General features: G+C 36.7%; 1 protein-coding gene across 2 annotated transcripts in view; it reads left to right on the forward strand.

Moving 5' to 3' along the window:
* The window catches only part of LOC144964286 (uncharacterized), a 136,532-nt gene that overhangs the window by 99,252 nt on the left and 29,780 nt on the right, over positions 1-7,500 (forward strand). The window lies entirely within an intron of this gene.

Raw genomic sequence — 7,500 nt, forward strand, 5'->3', positions numbered from 1 at the left:
GCTCATGTTTTTTGTTTTTGTTTTTTTTTTTTTTGGGAGAGGGGGGGGGGGGGGGGGTTCTTTTTTAAATTTGAGTCACCAAACTTTACCTCAAACATACTATATACAGACATGATCTGAAGTTGTTCAAAAAGAGAGTGAAAATCGCACTCAGGCAAGACGAGTATCTAAAAATTTGGCCAGAAACCTCGTCCTTTAATATCGATCGATTTAAATGACCTTGGTTTAGGTAAAGTCACTCAAACCTGGGACCTCGCGTTTAGAATAGTTGGGTCAATACTCTTTGGTGGACAAAGAGCATCAACGACAATAAGCAACATCAAGGCTGATACTGCTGTACACTGACTCAACATCTTTTATTCATTTTGACAAGAAATTATTGTTTTTGTACTTCACGTATTCTTGATCAATTAAAGAAAATAAAATAAATTCCCTTTATTCATTCCTAAGGGGAAATTTGTCTTTAGGGTCTATTCCAAGGGAAGACAGGAATAACCCAGGCGTCAGCCGCAGTGCAGCGCCGCAAATTGAGCTAAGGCTAGGTGACTTGCTCTCGGCCAAACAACGCGGCGGGTAGTCGAACTCGGTACCTTTCGGGTACGAAGCAAAGACCATACCGCTGAGCCACGCTGTCCCATGAATAGATCTCTCCTTGTCCCATTTCGAAGTCTTGTGCTTGATTGAGTGGTGGGGCAAAGCAAGTACTGATTTTTTTCTTATTATAATCCATTGATATGTCGTGAAGACGGTTCGATAGCTCAATTGGTAGAGCATTCGCTTCACGTACAAATGGACGGAGATCGATCTTGGGCGAAGGCGAGATATTTTTCCTGACACCTCTCCCTCACTATCCACTCGTTAATAATTAGGTCAGCTGGGTCCGCTAGATCTGGCGGAAAGTACTTTGCTATAGACTAGCGTCCTGTCAAAAGGACAATTGCAGGCAATTGCTATTGTCTGTTTCACTTGATAGTAAATGGGATAAACTCCGGCTCCTTGAGCGCGATAGCTCTGAAGGAAATGTCGTGAAGTTAAAGATTTTGGACCAAATTTGAAATTTGAAAAAAAGTATGTTGTCAATTTACAGCCGGGTAAGCCATCATTGAATGATAAAAAAGAAAACTGCTTTAAAATGATACGTATTAAGGTGATTCATTTGGTCTAACTGCTATTGTACGTTTCACGTGATAACTGCGTATAGTAACTGGGATAACTTCGGCTCTATGAGCCTGATGGCTCTCAACGATATGTTAAAGATTGTTGACCAAATTTGAAATTTGAAAAAAAAAGGTATTTCGTCATCGTACAACCGGGTAAGCCATTGAATGATAAAAAAAAAGAAAGAAAGAACATGCTTTAGAATGATACGTATTAGAGTGATCAGTTGGTCTAATTGCTATTGTAGGTTTCACGTGATAGTAACTGGGGTAAACTTCGGCTCCATGGGCCTGTTAAGGAATGACATGTTAAAGATATTGGACTAAATTTGAAATTTGAAAAAAAAAAGTCTTTTGTCATCGTATACCCGGATAAACCATTGAATGATAAAGAAAAAGAAAAATGCGTTAAAATGATACGTATTAGGGGTGATTCATTTGGTCTAATGCAAGTAGCAGGACGATTCTCCGTCCAATAAATAACCGGGGTACATTCGTTTTCCGCCATTGCCCATCACCATCTATCTGGTACATAGTTGAAGGTAGAAGAAATTACACTGGTGAAGACAGACAAGGCAGGGGTGATAGGAGGATGGACTGGTCAGATGATGGGTAGGGTTGGTAGTCCGACCGAGGTGAGATACATACTTTATGAAGGGTGTAGCGGAGAGACAGACGAACGGTTCTTGTGTCAATATTGTTGTTACATCGCTGAATTAGGCGATTAGTATCGTGAAAATGTCCGTTTTGGCGTTGGAATGGAAATAAACGTGTCTGAATTATGATAAATAAACAAAGGCATTTGTATAGCGCTTACCGCGTTTATTATTATTATTTTTTTTATTACTGTGGTCTAAGAGATAGCTAGCTAGTTGTTGTCGACATAATTTGATATTGGTGCTCTGTTGTTTTTTCTCCATCCTCCATTCCACCATCGCCGCCACCACCTCCTTCTCCTTCACCTCCTCCACTACCACTACCTCCTCCTCCTCTTCGTCTTTATAGTTCTCGTCCTCCTGCTTCATCTTCTCTCTTTCGTCGTCCACGTCCTCCCCTATTCCTCCTCTTTCTCCACCTCCTCCTCCTCTCCATCATCATCATCATCATCAACATCATCATCATCATCATCATCATCAACATCATCATCATCATCATCATCATCATCATCATCATCATCATCATCATCATCATTATCATCATCATCAACAATCTCTTGTTGCTTTACCGCGGATGTGATTTCAAATTTGCCCACACAATACACGGAGAACGGATTTATGCAATAATAATAATATTAATAATAATAATAATAATAATAATAATAATAATAATAATAATAATAATAATAATAATAATAATAATATAATAATAATAATAATAATAATAATAATAATAATAATCATCATCATAAAATTACACCTGAGCCTGCACAATAGAGGGAACGCTGCGACAGATTTTAATTTACCTTTCTCTGAAGGCAACTGTATTAACAAACAGATTAATCTTTTATAATGAACATAAACAAAATACACACAATAGCGCCATTGTTAATCCGGAAAAGATGCGGTAAGACTTCTCTTGTCGTTCTGGATTCAATAACAAGTTAACGATGGCGTTCCCCAAACCTAAACGATCGAACAACGACGAGGAAGAGATTCAGATGTCCTCAGACGCCTCCACACGACTCCCGGTGCGCGAGTTTAACCCTCTCCATACCAACTACAGAAAAATCGTCACATTCGAGTTTAACCCTCTCCATACCAACTACAGAAAAATCGTCACATTCGAGTTTAACCCTCTCCATACCAACTATAGGAAAATCGTCACATTCGAGTTTAACCCTCTCCATACCAACTATAGGAAAATCGTCACATTCGAGTTTAACCCTCTCCATACCAACTACAGAAAAATCGTCACATTCGAGTTTAACCCTCTCCATACCAACTATAGGAAAATCGTCACATTCGAGTTTAACCCTCTCCATACCAACTATACGAAAATCGTCACATTCGAGTTTAACCCTCTCCATACCAACTATAGGAAAATCGTCACATTCGAGTTTAACCCTCTCCATACCAACTATAGGAAAATCGTCACATTCGAGTTTAACCCTCTCCATACCAACTATAGGAAAATCGTTACATTTGTTACGATACAACCAACATTTTTCTTATTCAAATTTCTTTTATACATCATAAAATTTAAAGAAAATGAATAGTGTGTTGTAGAGTATGTTTTGCTACAGAAATTATGTATCGAAAGAATTTTACTGCTATTATGTCTGAATGATAAAAAATCTATTTTGTGTTAGTTGGGTGCGAAGTTTTGGGGAAAATCTTGAAAACGGCTGGTAAGGAGAGAGTTAACGTGTGGCGACGTCTGAGGACAGATCCTGGTTTTCTTTCTCGTCCTTGGTCGATCGTTTAGGTTCGGGGAACGTACTCGTTAACCTGATAATGACAAGTGTTCCCGTTCAATTGTTTCAACTGGTTTTTATTGTAGACTGAAGAGCTGGTAGCGTACTGTGTCAAGTATTTAATACTTATTTAAAAAGCTGTTATATTCATACTACTAAAAATACTTAACACACTGAACGTCATAGAGTTCATCTTTATAGGTAAATCAGTAAGACTCTTTGTTTTAATATAAGAGAGAGAGAGAGAGAGAGAGAGAGAGAGAGAGAGTGAGAGAGAGAGAGAGAGAGGTAGATAAGGGAGATAGGTAGATAGATAGATAGATAGATAGATAGATAGATATATAGATAGATAGATAGATAGATAGATAGATAGATAGATAGATAGATAGGTAGATAGATAGAAATTATTAAAATATTTGATAATAATTTGCTCCGTTGTTGTTACCAATGTCTAGCACTCTTTGTACCATTAAAACAATTGCAACACGATTTAATTGATAGATAGATAGACGGATAGATCGATTGATGGAGAAACAAGAGAGAGAGAGAGAGAGAGAGAGAGAGAGAGAGAGAGAGAGAGAGAGAGAGAGAGAGAGAGAGAGGAGTATATTAAAACGAAAAAGGAAAGAAAAGAAACGAAAAGAAATAAAAATCTCAAGGAATAAAAATTAGATACTGCTGTAGTGTCAGCAGCCGGACAGCTAAAATGTACATGGAAAACTCGTTTACAGTGGGAGGAAGAAAAGATTGAATTGGCAAACGCATTATACAGACTATAAGCGGGAATGAGAAGCAATGCGAGCGTTCAACACCATTTGTTTCTACTTCGTTATAGGGTTCTCTCTTCTTTTCTTTTAATTGCATGTATTTGATGATGGTGGTAACAGTAGTTGTGGGGGTGGTAGATAGTTATTGTGGTGGTGAAGGTGATGGTGTTGGGGAAGGGGGGTGGGGGTAGGGGGGGGGTGGTGGTGCTGGTGGTGGTGGTTGTAGTTGTAGTGGTAGAGGAGGAAGTAGTAGTAGTAGTAGTAGTAGTAGTAGTAGTAGTAGTAGTAGTAGTAGTAGTAGTAGTAGTAGAGTAGTAGATAGTAGTAGTAGTAGTAGTAGTAGTAGTAGTGTAGTAGTAGTAGTAGTAGTAGTAGTAATAGTAGTAGTAGTAGTAGTAGTAGTAGTAGTAGTAGTAGTAGTAGTAGTAGTAGTAGTAGAAGTAGTAGTAGTATATGTAGTAGTAGTAGTAGTAACAACAATATTATCATTACTACTACAACTACTACTACTGCTACTACTACTACTACTACTACTACTACTACTACTACTACTACTACTACTACTACTATATGTAGTAGTAGTAGTAGTAACAGCAATATTGTCATTACTACTACAACTACTTCTACTGCTACTACTACTACTACTACTACTACTACTACTACTACTACTAGTACTACTAGTAGTAGTAGTAGTAGTAGTAGTAGTAGTAGTAGTAGTAGTAGTAGTAGTAGTAGTAGTAGTAGTAGTAGTAGTAGTAGTAGTAGTAGTAGTAATAGTACAAAAAAAAACACCAACAAACAAACGAAACAAAGCAAAACAATTAAACTAACAAGAAAAATACACTTTTAGAAAATTTAAAAAACTTAAAGTTAAGAAGTGAAGAGAAAACAAAACAAATAAAACAAATTCCAAATTATTGACAGAAAAACCATCAAAACAATGACATCTTATAACGTCCTTATAAAGGAAATAAATGAATATATTGGTAAATATATATAACAAAATAGATCAATGGATGCATGAATAAATAAAAATATAGATAGATATGTAGATAGCTAAATAATGAAGAGGTAAATTTCTAGATGAATTCTCTGTGAAGTGATCTTCTTTGCTATAAAAAAAAAAAACAACAATCAGCTGTTTCCTAGAGAATAGAAAATGACGCCAAGAATTTTTTGGATATGCATTCTTTTGTCATCAGTAAATGTCATCAGTAAATAGATTATTATGTATGTCTTTATCATCTTTATTCTCTTTAAGAATAATTTTGTAGCTTGATTTTTTTTTAAAATAGAAAAAAAAAACAAACAAACAAAAAGAAAACAAACAAAAAACAAAACAAAACAAAATTTCTCTGATGAAAATATCTTCCGTTACTAAAACAAAATTCAAAATACCGGCGAAGTGTTGTTTTTTGTTTTGTTTTTAACAATTTTTTTTAAAAAACCGTCCAATATATCAGTGACTATTGTACCGTCAGGCGCGGCGCGTTACGTTGTGCCGGATGGGTGCTTCCCCCTCACCCCAAGGCTGTAGTATCGAGTTGCCGTAAAACACAACAGCTAAATGTTTCACAGGCTTGAAATCCGAGTAGGGCTAATCACCTGCCGTTTTATTTTCTCCGTTACGCCATGGTAGCGAGTCTTGAATCTTGATATATTGTCTGTGAAAATAGAACACCTTTTATTTGGCGTGTTTTGATTGATATTTTAAAGGATATTGTTACCGTGACGTGGTCTACATGACTGATGGGGGAATTTTGAGATATAATATTTACCAAAAAAATATGAAACAAAATAAGTATGTGTGATGAGAGAAATTTCATACAGTTAACCACTCACTCACTCACTCACTCACTCACTCACTCACTCACTCACTCACTCACTCACTCACTCACTCACTCACTCACTCACTCACTCACTCACTCACTCACTCACTCACTCATTCACTCATTCATTCACTCATTCATTCATATACATATATACATACGCATACAGGTGCGCGAGAGCCCGGTGCATACAAACGAATTTGCACAGAGACGAACATTGAGAGTTAGATGGAGTAACGGAAAATGAGATAGGAGAGAGAGAGAGAGAGAGAGAGAGAGAGAGAGAGAGAGAGAGAGAGAGAGAGAGAGTGCGTGTGTAAAAGGATGGATTGATAATTACTTGAACGAATATAATAGATAGGCTGATTTAACAGACATTCTCATATTAATTTAGACATCTCTGATAGACAGATCAACAGATCTACGAATCTATAAAATTCTATTTTTCCACACTTCTCTACACTAGAGCAGACCTGCATAGCACTATGAAAAATTCGAAGAAACACGAATTTTCGGCTCCAGCTACAGAACTTCATACACATCTTTGACTCAAAAAATCTTGTTGAAAAGGAAAGTTTAGTTCCTTAGAACCTATATCGAGGATTTTGGAGCATTTTTGGATCATGCTATTTAAAGTGATTTTCCCCCCTTTTCCCCCTTGAAAACTACGAATCTTTGACATTCCAAATCTGCAGCTCTGCACTAGCGTGATCTCCGAATTTAACGTTGATCTGAAAAAGGAAGTTAAAAAAAAAAAAAACTCAACAAAACTTTCCTAAGACAGGCCAATGCTGTGCTCGACGGTTGATTTAATATCTCGGACCTAATTTTGGTCATCGTATCGTGAATCCGTCCAATACTGCAACTCTACTCAATATACTGTTGCGAGAAAAAAAAATGAAAGTAATACTTGTTGAAGAAAAACGTTAAACGAAACAGACGAAAAGGTGAAGCCACGAATAGGTTCGCACATTTCAATTATAACTGACAATTGAAAAAAAAATATTGATGTTATACGTTTAGGTAAAACACCGACAGCCAGATATAACGTTACAACACACAAAACTATGTGTATACTTGAACATTTATAGTCTTATAGACATAATTTAGTGAGAACTGATCACCAACAATGGCTGTCTAAAAACAACAACAAAGACAGACCTGAGTGACGTCCAATTCGTTCCTTTTGTAGTCTGAATGACATAATTTAATGAGAACTGATCACCAATATGGCTGTCTTAAAACAATAGATAGTTTGAAGATGACGTCCCTCAGGCCTTTGTTATTGTTTTTGCCATCCGCGTTTGTGAGTTGTTCTCACTAAACTGTATTAA

The sequence above is a fragment of the Berghia stephanieae genome, chromosome 2 (assembly GCF_034508935.2).
Source record: "Berghia stephanieae isolate SIO BIC M18660-M18661 chromosome 2, UCSD_Bste_1.3, whole genome shotgun sequence".
Classification (NCBI taxonomy): Eukaryota; Metazoa; Mollusca; class Gastropoda; order Nudibranchia; family Aeolidiidae; genus Berghia; species Berghia stephanieae.